The sequence below is a fragment of the Topomyia yanbarensis genome, chromosome 3 (genome assembly GCF_030247195.1).
Source record: "Topomyia yanbarensis strain Yona2022 chromosome 3, ASM3024719v1, whole genome shotgun sequence".
Taxonomy (NCBI): domain Eukaryota; kingdom Metazoa; phylum Arthropoda; class Insecta; order Diptera; family Culicidae; genus Topomyia; species Topomyia yanbarensis.
The window spans coordinates 74,332,233-74,345,415 of record NC_080672.1 but is presented as its reverse complement, the minus strand read 5'-3'; the positions used below and the strand labels follow the sequence as shown (position 1 = coordinate 74,345,415).

The window sequence follows — 13,183 nt, the reverse complement described above, 5'->3', positions numbered from 1 at the left end:
TCTAGGAACCGAAAGGTATCCATCTCCGGCCGTTTCTGAGAAACTAAGCGCGGTGCACCACGATGGCGCGCTTGTCTATGGGAAAATCATTGTTTGAAGAATTTACTGGTACATCCTTTATGTATATGTTAGCGTCTGTGAATGGTTTGTTGTTTTCTGTTGGAGACGAGAATCGTACGGAAGAAAGAATGCGTCGGACATGTTGAGAAGCGTATGGGAATGAAATTATGAAAACTGAAAAAAGAAAAGAAAGCTGACGGTGGGAAAGGAAAGAGAAAGTTGACGGACAAATCAATCGGCGAGCTAACAAAATTTTATTGGCTGGCGATTCGGAGAAACTCAAATTCTGTAGAACATATGCGAAATGCAATCTGGGCTTCCCTCGAACACTGCTCGTCATCGAATGAAAATCCCTAACACATCAATGAGTATCTGAATAGTAGAATCTGTTCCTTAGCGCCAAAACACTTGCACAAATTCTGGCAGGCAGTTGGTCAATATTTGACAGTCTGTATCTTCAACCAAGGATATTCATCGATATTACAAGCTATGGAGGTGATGGGAATTACCTTGGGGACTGAAGCTGAAAGATGTGCTACTCGACGGTGAAATTACTTGCACGACGCGTATCACTTGCTCTGAACGCAAAGTGGGTGTGTCGCGGCTAAACAGGCCCGAATTCAACAGAGGGAGCAAAATGTGCAAAACCAAGAACACTTTCGTGATGAGGAAGGTGAGCTCTTCGGACCCGGTATAGCATATTTACTAGTAAGGTACTACACTCGAGTTATATACCGTACTTTATCTTTAACCCACAAAAAGGCAATGGGTCTCAGAGGCCCGGCTAGTTACAGTTCTCTAGTTTCAACGGAGTTGTAATTTGAATTACAAATGATCGAGCGTTTTCGGGCTTTCGATTCTCTCACGATTAAAACGACAAAAAAGAGGTTTTTGATTTCATTGGGTCTTATGAGCGATTCTTTTCGAGGTCACAATTTAAGCTTGCCTTTTTGAGGGTTAAACGCGTTTTCCGTTTTAGTGTTTTGACGTAGGACTACGTCTTTGTTTTCGATATGGGGGTCCAATTTTAAAAGCATATAATTCAGCCATCTCACGAGAATTTTCAAATTTTTCGCACATATCGCCCCGAAATGCTTCTAAGAATAGTTCCAATAGCTAAACCCAAAGATTTTTGATATCATTGCATTAAAAATTTAAATAATGCACAACTTAGTCAAAATATCGCGCATTTACACACAGAAGATAGCGCTTCCCAAGTCCAGCACGACAGATTTGTGTACCTAGCGCGCTACGCTTCTATGATGACGTTATTCATCGACTATTTAAAGAACGGATTTGGCCGGACAAGCTCAGTTGCCTGTTAAACGGCAAGCGGAGCAGATCAGTGCGCTGTGTGTTTTCACAGCCAGTGTAGCTGAGTTAGAAGTCCGTTACACTTGCTGTGGAGGTACGCTACCCAGTGCCGTCCAACACGCGACTGAGCTTGTCCGTTCAAACACTATGCTTTCTTTTGTGTTGTGCTCGTCTTCAGCACACTTTTATGTACAATCTCGAACACAATTATTCATACACAAAATCGCTTGTACATTAGAGTTCCGTATGCAAACACGGTTAACATAATATCGTCATACTAGTTGTCTCTTTCGCTTTATCCATCATCATCAGCGTTGATTCATTTTGCTTTGTACGCTTGGGTTCAATGTTTCAGGCGAATGTGTGGGTAGGTATATCTAATTTGTTACTAACAAATTGTTAGCGGTTGCATGCGTAACCTGCATGATAGCAATCTGTGCTTTCGTTGCACAAAGACGAAAACTTTCTTAACAAAAAAATTTATGCGGATCGATGGAAAGTACAACGAAAGATTATTATTTACGATTTCGATCAATTCATTGATTCATTTTCACTCAGCCTGTCTATCCTATTTTGATTCTGCTAATAGGTACATACTATAAAGCCTATTTATGAATGAATACACCGCCACTCGAAAAACCGTTGCAAAAACGCATCTAGTCCATAAATAAAATTGTTTTTGATTCTTGTATATTTATAGTTTCGATATATGATTAAGACCACTGCATTCGCTACATTTGTATGCGTACTTTAGGAAAGTTACAGTAATGGCAAAATATAACTGCAAAGCTTGGTCTATACATGAAATGTTATTATATCGTCAAAAATTTGAATTTTCTTTACCGGTCCTGGTTTTTTACCACACACAATCGAAAAGTTTTTACAATTTTTGAAAGCTGTGCTATAAAGATTTAGTTCCAGATATTAGTTCGGTCACGGTTTTCTGTATTCTTTCTTCAGATCTTCTCAAATAAGTTTAATCGGAAAATGACCTGATACTCAAGAAGGTTTGGCTTAATATGTAACATTCGATGTTGATTGGTTGTGCTTAAACTATACGTCAGAAATATATTTGATTTATTATTACTCTAAATGTACTAAGAAAATAAATATTTTACATTAAGTAGTATAGTCCTACGACTACAGTTCGCGCAACCCCATAAGGCTGCCCCTTGTAGTTTTGTAAGCGGTCAAGTAAAGACTTTTCATAGAAGTACTGGCCCGATTTTAAAATTTTTTTCTCCAAATGTTCAGAAAACATACCGCTATATTTCCACGAGAGGGAGTTGCAAAATGTCAATTTGTTCCATTTTTATGGCCCCTAAAAATAACGTAAATATTGGAAATTTTCACAAATCGATACATAACTTTTACAAATTATAAAATGAAAGAAATCCCTCTCGTCTAAGCATAGCCAACGTGACCATGATTATAAAAATGTGAGTTTTCTGATTACAGATTACCCAATTCGCCACATCTTAGCTTAAGTGGGACCTGTGCAGTTTCAACATAAATGTCACCAATAAAGATTCAAGGTTGCGAGAAATTTTTCTTTTCGTCTTCAAAAGTTAAATAGAAAAGTCAAAACATGTATCTTCAAAATTAAAAAAAAGTTTCAAAATCCATTGAGCAGGGCCGGCGGAATATTTTTTTCCAGAGTGGGTAGTAAGATTCGGAATAATTTCTACTCGTATTGATGAAAGTTTATACATGGCATGTGTAAGTGAAAATAAAATCTCCCTGATAATAGCTTGTATTCATTTGGAAACACCTTTTGTTAAAGGGCTGTATGACCGACGGCTTAGCGAAAATATGTTTTTTGATTACTGTTACTACATAGAACATTTGTACAACTAAGTACCAATCACTCCATTCTTTTCAATTTCGTTGCATTCCCTGCAATAGAACCTTCTTTGGTAGATATTGAAACCCGCATGATAATATTGACTAATGGGGAGGTATCTCCGACGACCGACAAAGAACGATTTGAATATTTCTCCGATTACAAAAAAATGCCGATAAGTCTTTTCAATACAAACCATATCCATCTAATACAGCCGGCCCTTGGACGGTCTACTTCCGGACCATATCTAACTAAACAACACTCGGGCGTGTACGAATAAGTATTTGTATACGTACCCGCAAGGGAAGCAGAGATTGATGGTGTAGTCTCCGAGAGGGGCCATAATTGCGAAATATGGGATTAGCTCCTTCGCTTTAGTTAGTGAAAATTCCGATATGCAAGCAATTGCGTTAAGCAACAATCAAGGAGTATAAGAAATCAACTTATTCTCCATTGGCCTCATTTCGAGCCTTTCGCCGGGGCTCGTCTGTTCGCCTTTTTGTGCATGAACTACCGACGTTGCAAACAATAGGGTTATCTAGTTACCCAGTGTAGAAACAAGGCACGAAGCGGAAAATGCGGAGATAATCGAATCGAAAAGTTTTCCTTCTGTGGAGAGACTCCGCATGAACTCTCGACATATCGCACATATAAATTAGACGGGGAAACATTGAAGCATTCTTTTGAGGTCCACTCCGAGAAGAAATGCTAAAGAGGGCTACGCCACCGGCCACGACTAATTTTTACGCTCACCAAAGAGCGAGATTCGGACAATCCCATTGAGGGAACTTCTTGTAATGTGCCTATACACTTTCGAAAGAGGAGAATCATTTCCTCTGCTGAGCTTCCTCGTATACGCCTGAAAGTGTCCCTTGATGGGTACTGTTACAAAACCGAAGTAAGTGCGTCACTCTTACAATTTTCCTAAGTTTTACACAATATATTTACATTATAGAAATCCTGGTTAAATTATTCGTCAGAGCCACAAAAACACTATGTAGGAGCGTTTAAGGGATCAAAATGTGCTATTATTTCAATCGGATTAGCCTTTGTTTGGTACCAGGTAGTGAAGTTGTCGCTTATCAAATCCGAATCAAAGGCCAAGACTTATTGATATTGTTTCCATACTCATCAAACTTCACCTGGTTCTAGGTGACTTCAACTTCCACGGTATGCCATGGGCTTGTCTCCAAGATGATAACCGGTCTATCTTAATGTATGATATTCGCGACAATTTCAATATGACTACGATGGAAATGACACGAACACCAACTCCTCCAGCTCGACCTAGCGCGTTAGATGTGTCGTTGTACTCGACCTCGCTACATTTAGTATGCCCATTGATTCAAAGAGTTACGCGTCCACTATATCCGAAACAATCGAATCAAAACAAGAAATTCCTCCGGTAGCAGCGTACAACGTTTTGACTGGCTTGATTCAGACGAAACGAAAAATCGTATCAGATTACCAGATACAATTACTGGTTTGAGTTCTTTCATATTGCTTCCTTCCGGGTAATGAGAAGGCGTCCAGTTAGGCATTATAAGGAAATATTTATGAAAGATCACGTAGCTTCAACGAATTTTTCAGTATATCTTGTCAGAGGACGCTTGAAAATTTATCAAATTTCGTGGGAAATGGAAATTTTGGAATCCGAAAGTTATCAGCAAACCTTGATTAAAGGGGACGGATGAAGGTCGTGAAATCCATTGGGTGATATATCGGGTCATGTCCAATTATGGTACGGTGAATGTACATCTTCGGAGTATTGGGGTCGGGGAAAACGGTCTCTACGCTTATGGTGATGGTTATCGCAACATTAAACATGTTGTCTGGTCGTGCGCCTAGTGTTCTAGCGCCAGTTTTCCGATCCTGTATGCCAGTCATACACATATTTTTTACCTACCTGGAAGTCTGACCCAAGCGGATTCCCAGCGGATCCAAGGAGACCAGTCGGCTCAAAAATAATAAAGCCGCTGGGGTTGACCAAATACCAAGCGAGCTACTAAAACACGGTGGCGAGCCACTGGCTAAAGCGCTGCACTGGGTGATTACCAAGATTTGGGAGGAGGAGATTTTACCGGAGGAGTGGATGGAAGGTGTCGTGTGTCCTATCTACAAAAAGGGCTACAAGCTGGATTGCTGTAATTACCGAGCAATCACCCTGCTGAACGCCGCCTACAAGGTACTCTCCCAAATACTATGCCGTCGACTATCACCAATTGCAAGAGAGTTCGTGGGGCAGTACCATGCGGGTTTCATGAGCGAACGATCTACCACGGACCAGGTGTTCGCTCTTCGTCAAGTACTGCAGAAATGCCGCGAGTACAATGTGCCCACACATCATTTGTTCATCGACTTCAAAGCCGCATACGACACTATCGATCGAGATCAGCTATGGCAGATTATGCACGAGTACGGATTCCCGGACAAACTGACGCGATTAGTGAAGGCGACGATGGATCGGGTGATGTGCGTAGTACGTGTCTCAGGGACGCTCTCGAGTCCCTTTGAATCACGCAGAGGGTTACGGCAAGGTGATGGTCTCTCGTGTCTGTTATTCAACATCGCGCTGTAAGGTGTAATAAGAAGAGCAGGGATCGACACGAGTGGTACGATTTTCACAAAGTCCGTTCAGCTACTTGGTTTCGCCGATGACATTGATATTATTGCACGAAACTTTGAGAAGATGGAGGAAGCCTACATCAGACTGAACAGAAAAGCCAAGCGCGTCGGACTTGCCATCAACACGTCGAAGACAAAGTACATGATAGGAAGAGGTTCACGAGAAGAAAATGAGAACCGCCCGCTTCGAGTTTGCATCGGTGGCGACGAAATCGAGGTGGTTGAAGAGTTCGTGTACTTGGGCTCACTGGTGACCGCCGACAATGATACCAGCAGAGAGATTCGTAGACGCATCGTGGCAGGAAATCGTGCTTACTTTGGCCTCCGCAAAACACTTCGGTCGAACAGAGTTCGCCGTCGTACGAAGTTGACCATCTACAAGACGCTGATTAGACCGGTAGTTCTCTACGGGCACGAGACCTGGACCATGCTCGTGGAGGACCAACGCACACTTGGTGTCTTCGAACGGAAAGTGCTGCGTACCATCTACGGTGGAGTGCAGATGGAAGACGGCACATGGAGACGGCGAATGAACCATGAGTTGCATCAGCTGTTGGGGGAGCCGCCCATCTGTCATACCGCGAAAATCGGACGACTACGGTGGGCCGGGCACGTAGCCAGAATGTCGGACAATAGCTCGGTGAAAACGGTTCTCAATTGCAATCCGACCGGTACAAGAAGACGTGGCGCGCAGCGAGACCGATGGATCGACCAGGTGGAAGACGATTTGCGGACCCTTCGCAGACTGCGTGGCTGGCGACGCGCGGCCATGGACCGAGTGGAATGGAGGAATCTTTTGTATACGGCACAGGCCACTTCGGCCTTAATCTGTTAATAAATAAATAAATAAATAAATAAATAAATAAATAAATATGAAATTATTGTACATTGAGAAATTCATACGCATGCATTTTGTGCGCGAGACACTACGTGGTTAATTTCAGGTTGTGGTTTGTTCCAAACTTTCGAGTGGGTAATTTCCCCCTTGGTAATTTTCGAGTGGGTAGTACTACCCATATTACCCAACTATTCCGCCGGTACTGCCATTGAGTAGATGCTATACAATTTATTCCCAAAAAGTGCTCAATTTTGGGCCTCGCGAGTAGAAAACCCCCTTAATATAGGTGTAGCTCAACAGCGTTTTCAGAAGAATTATAGTCATGTTTGGTTAGAACATTTTAGTTCCACATGTTACCGCATAGAGGGCGACATCACATAACTTTTCAACGGAGAGAGATAGAAATTAGGTGTCTTCTACAAAGTTGACGTCCTCTATGCGGTCACTGGTGTAACTAATATTTTCTAACAAAAGCATAACTTGAATTATGTACTACACTTCTTCTGAATATATTATTCGGCTAAATCTAACCACTATTTCGCAAAACTGTATAGTTCGTGGGAATCGAGTACTGATACACAACCATGCACTGCTAGGCCCCATGGAAAACTAACTCAGACATAACTTCGCTAAAAGTTTATTAACTTCTTTTAACAAAGCCTGATTGACTAGCAGCCTTCGACAAAGCTGTAGACAATTAAATTATCTTTCTGTTTTTCACTTACAGTGATAATACGACGCATACAGTGCCACCTAGCGAGTTAATGGGTTTTCTCCATGTAAATTATCAAAAAATCCCATACAAACTTCAGGCACGTTTGTCCTGTAGCTAGCTTTGTTCGATTTGCTTCAAATTTGGTGCAAGTACTCCGGGGGGAACTAGAAATCGACTCAGGGGTGGGCTGATTGAGTTTTCAAAAATTCATAATTTTTCGGGGCAGTCTAGTGAGGATGCATGCGAATGCAAGAATCTAATTTGTATTTTAAGTGCCAAATGTTTGAAAATATACCTTTTCTTATACATTAAGGTTTCAAAAGCTTATATTTCGGATTATCCCCGTCAGTAACTAACACCAACTTAATGCTAGTTAGATAAGTATAAACCAGCATCAAATTGGCGCCAGTTAGACACTAAAATCCAAAAAGTCACACGTCTTTCATGGACGCTAAATAACTGGCTGGTACAGAGTGATATCTCGGTAGTAAAAGCAGAAGTTCCTGTTTGCTGATGAGGAATGTTGACCCGAAACTATCTTTTGGGATGAAATCAAGGCACCAAAAAAATTTGTTCCTGCCCAAAAAAAAATCCCTTTGGGAATTTTTGCACAGCAAGGTAATGCTAACTGACCTGTAACCGTCAAAACCACATTCTCTAGTTTCGTTGCCTACTGAAACACACCACCGAGATCATCAGTATGCAATCTACGTTTTCACCGTTCACATACCTGGAACTCAAAACAACGCTCTGCATCGGAAGGACACATGACAAATGCTAAATGTGATAGAGCTTGTGGTGCAGGTAACAAACATGTCATGTTGATTGATTGAAACTAGTGTCCAGGTTTACTTTATTTGAATAATTCTAAGCTTTCGACTAAAGTCGATGAAGCTCAGATAAATATGTTGTGTTCACGAACAACCTGTAAATTTAGTGTGACTGTAACTTAGTGATTAGAATTACCAGCAAAAAGTCATGTTCTCCAAAAATGGCACACTGACCACTGTCTTATAGTGTTACGTCTCCAAATGTCAGCTTGGCTTCACCTGATGTTCTGCCCTTTCGAAACGTGCCCTCAGACTAACTTCATTCTAACCCTACCTCTTATCATACTGTTTCCAACCGCAGATAATAATCGGTAAACTTGGATGCTCCAACTAGAAACACACCCCAGAAATTTTGTTAAAAGCTGAAAATTATGCCAAAATGCATTGCAACACCGTCCAACAATATCGACGCAAGATGGTGGCAATCATGAGTTGTGTTTGGTTAAATTTTTTGGGTCTGATTTACAATTTTAATCTCCCGTTACTCGAAGGACCAAAACAAAATTAGACTTATTTTAAAGCTATATTTACAGACTAAGGGGTTCCCCTTACTCTGTAAATGTAGCTTTAAAATAATTCTAATTTTGTTTTGGTCCTTCGAGCAATGGAAGATTAAAATTGTAAATCAGACCCAAAAATTTTAACCGAACAAGGAGGAGACTATCCTAACACTAGGAACATAGTTTCAAAGGGGAACCAATTAAGTTCTATTAAGACTAAGGCGGCATTAGAGACTGATCATGGACTATGAATACAGCTTCGGAATATGATATCTAGATAAAGAAATGAATTTGTGAAACTTTGGAAATTAAGGCTTCCTTACTTGATTCCACATATATAATTTAACATCATTTTTCTGCAATACTCAGTTAGATATACCTTACTTCAAATTAACAAAACATTTAAATTTCATTTGCTACCGAATTCGTACATTTTCCTAACAAGGCGTGTAGTGCCTGTTAGTGTGGCCTAAACTCACCGCGGTCCATTTCACGTGAACGGCGCAAACTTCACATTCCAATTTTTTTGTAGAACGGTGCTCTATGGAAGTGCCCGCACCGGAAAGTGGTTTGTTGTTTAAAAGCCTCTCCAGTTGTTAACCTTCACCGGCTTTTTGCACCGCCCATTCGCTGAAAAGAAAATACTCTGCAATTCCAATTTTCACCATCCGGCACCATCAGACCACAAGAGTATGCCGGTATGCCAGGAGAGCGGAGGTAAAAGTTTCCACGAGATTTTTTTCCACTTCATTTTTTCACCCATTCACAGGTTGAGTAGATATTCTGGACTGTTTTGAAATGTCTTCGGGAGAATAAAAACGAGGGAAACTGCTGGAGTCGGGTAAATTATATAGGCACCACAATGGATAATAGTCCCAGGCTGGAAAATTATGAACCGGACTGTTTACCGATTATCTAGGAGGAGGCGAATGCTGTGCTAACAGAACCATAACCATTTACCTACATTTTTTATGGCTTTTAATCAAGCCGTAAAATGTTTTAATCAAATTCAACGTAGCTAGCATAAACGAGTAGGTGATGGCTACATTGTAAACAATTAATTTAGCATCCCTGCTGTTGCTGACTGGTGATCTAAGAAAACTGTTTCCACAAGAGAAGAATGTTTCAACGTCGTCCAAATGAGGTTCTTTTGTTGAACAAACATTGGGTGGTGTATAATAAATCTTTCAACAGGTGTCCATTATTATATCCGTCTAGGACGATTTTGAGACAATTTTTCGAACTTATCAGTCAGTCATAGTCACCGATAATCTAGGTTTGCAAAATTGAAAGGTAATCTATACGCGAACGGAGGTCTTAGTGAAATGAACGTACTTTATATATGTTTTTTTTACCATTTACATAAATTTTGGTTCATATCTGCTGAGTGTGGATCACTGCTGCAGGGCATCGGAACCTGTCAGGAGTGGTAAGAAACTATTTCAATTGCCTCCACTAGTTTAGACTTGCGATTCATATTTTTTAATTCGTGTAATTTTGCTCTACGCCAGTGGTTTTCAACCGGGGGTGAATTCACCCCATTAGAGAATTAAACTATTGTAGGCAGTGAATTATGTAGGGTAAATTTTATCCTATGGTTCCCATCGCCTTTTTATGTTTATATACTGCAACTTTCATTTACGAACCAAACCGGGGGCATATTGAATTAGTTCGTAAAGAAAGTGTTTGTTATTTGGGATTTAGTTCGTAAAAAACTTTGCTTCACATTCTTATTAAAATTAGTTGTTTGAGCAATATTCACGATAACCCTAACAATATGGGTATTTTTGGATCGGGCTTGACAAGTAGATGATGAAAATGGACAGTTGGAACCTTTTTGAAATCCAAGATGGCGACTTCCGGTTGAGCAATATTCTCGATAATCCTAACAAACGGTTTAGTCCAAATTTTCCCTTTTGGGATTTTTTTTTGCATAATACCATGCGTTTGGTTTTTCAACCAAAAGACAAGAGTTCGTTTTCGCTTTCTCGTCAGCAAACCAGAGCTATATTTGCTTCCCGGAACATCACTCGGGACATGAGGCTTTAGGCGTTCACATATGTTGTGTGAACTGTTTGGAATTTTGTTGTGTCTAACTAGTGCTAATTTGGGTACTAGTTTGGATACATCGTCTAACTAGACACCCAGATGGTGCTAGTTACTGATGAGATAAATTCGAAACACAAAAAAAAACAAAACTCAACTGAGTTTGTGTAAACCGGTTCAGCCATCTCTGAGACGCAGATGTGACATTTTTTTCCACATACAGACAGACATTTTCCGATCTCGACGAACGGAGTCGAATGGCATATGACACTCGGCCCTCTGGGCCGGGATTAGGTTTACGATTTTTAGAGTGATTGTATAACCTTTCTATATGAGAAATGAAAAAAATGTGTCCAAATCCAAAAAAGTCAATTTTCGCCAAAACTTTTTTTTCAGGATTACATCAAATCTCATTGACATCAAATCCGAGGGCTCTGACAACTGTCATTCTCTCTAGCGATTCCCGAAGATGGTGTAGTTCCAGAGTATTGGATTTTTCTTACGTGTAAAAGATATTATGGAGCACTTGGACACGCTGAGAACCAGCAAGTTGCGATTACACCAACTACAGAGAGCATTTAAGTGTTGCTGTAGTTCCATGCAATCTTCTATTGACCGCACATTAAGAAATAGTTTGAGATCATCGGCCTATATAAGTTTACACCCAGGAGGTATACCAAAACAAACGTCACTGAAGAACAACGAGAAAAGCAATGGTCCTAGATTGCTCCCTTGAGGCACTCTCGACAAGTTGATGAAACTGCATGACTCGTTATTTCCTAATTTTACAGACAGAGAACGGTTTACGAGATATGACTTAAGCCACCCTATAAAATTTGCCGAAGCGTTCAGTCGCTTCATCTTTGTCAGTAGAAGAGAGTGATCTACACGATCGAATGCAGCCTTGAGATCCGTGTATACAGTATCGACCAAAGATCCAATTTCAATATTTTTAATGCAGAGCGAAGTGAATTGGGTTAGATTAGTAGTTGTCGATCTGCCTGGATATATATTCTTCATTAGGCGACGCTAAACATACTCCTTCACTGAGATAAGAGATCTCAGCATACATTGGCGAATTGCGAGCGTGGAATTCAATGGACCTCCAACTGTACTTTATTTTTCATAAATTTCTTTCAAACTCGAAAAGATCCACCGGCTTTGCTAGGCGTAGAGCAGTGATTTGCAACCTTTTTCAATCCATGCACCCGCTTACCGAAAATTATTACCATCATGTACCCTTTCTGAAAATTGTTTAACAGTATTCCCCTGTCAGAAAAATCAGAAAGATTTTCGATTTGTATTTGAGAAAAAAACAAATGAATGAACACCATATGTCTTTTAAAATATGATATTTAATTTGCACCCATTTTAATAAGTTTTGCATCATTTTGATAGTGGTGATAGTGGTACCAGTTTAAATGAAAAATTGCTCTCAGGCCGCACTTTTCAACCCGTAACTCTGGAACCGGAATCCCGATCGAAACGAAATCGATAGCAGCCGATGAAAAGGTTGTACCTTTCATTCAAGAAAAAGTTTGTACAAATCGGTCCATCCATCTCTCAGAAACAGAGGGAATATTATTTGCCACATAGACACATATACACAAATATTTTCCGATCTTGTCGAACTGAGTCGAATGGTATATAAGACTCGGCTCTCCGGGCCTCGGTTAAAAAGTCGATGCTTGAAGCGATTGCATAACCTTTCTATATGAGAAAGGCAAATTGGTCAATCTGAAATCATAAAAATTGCCCCGTGTTACCTAGAGTGGAGCGAGTAAAGTGATTATGATGTATAACCAAATACATCACATGGTTTCCACACACACACACCCTCAAACGATACCACATTTAAATCGCACGTAAACAAAAACGAACAAAATAGGCCGAAAATCGAAATGTATTCCTATCGATGTTGTCATGACAGAAATTGTGCAAAATTGTATCATAGTTTCTTACACATAGGGTGTTGAGCCCATGTTTCTATTATCACCCTGCTCATTTGGAGCCGTTGGTTAGAGCAGTGTTTGCCATCCATGTTTAACGCATTGAGTCAAATGGTAGCGCAACAATAGGGGCACTGGATTCGAGTTTTCGTTGCGCTCAAACACGAGAATTTCACTGTTTTCAGCACATTTGTGCCATTATATTAGTTCTTAACAACGAAGCAAAGCTGTTGATTCGCATTCCATTAATTGTGGACCGAGAAATTAATGAATTAGTGACGTACCCTGCTTAGTATGGTGAAAATAGGCTCTTTACCCTAGTTGGGTGTTACTAAATTAAATGTCTCGATGTATCAAATCTGATCAGATGTATTCAATAGGTGCAAATTTGTCGTTCATTGGAGCTGCTGAAGAAGTTTAAAGAATTTTGGGACAGAAACTACTAAATCTGAAGATAATCTTA

The 13,183-nt window shown here is 40.3% G+C and overlaps 1 protein-coding gene across 1 annotated transcript in view; it reads right to left on the bottom strand.

Moving 5' to 3' along the window:
• Nucleotides 1-13,183, bottom strand: part of LOC131687003 (DNA fragmentation factor subunit alpha-like) — a 37,484-nt gene that overhangs the window by 19,187 nt on the left and 5,114 nt on the right. The gene's annotated exons all lie outside the window — the stretch shown is intronic.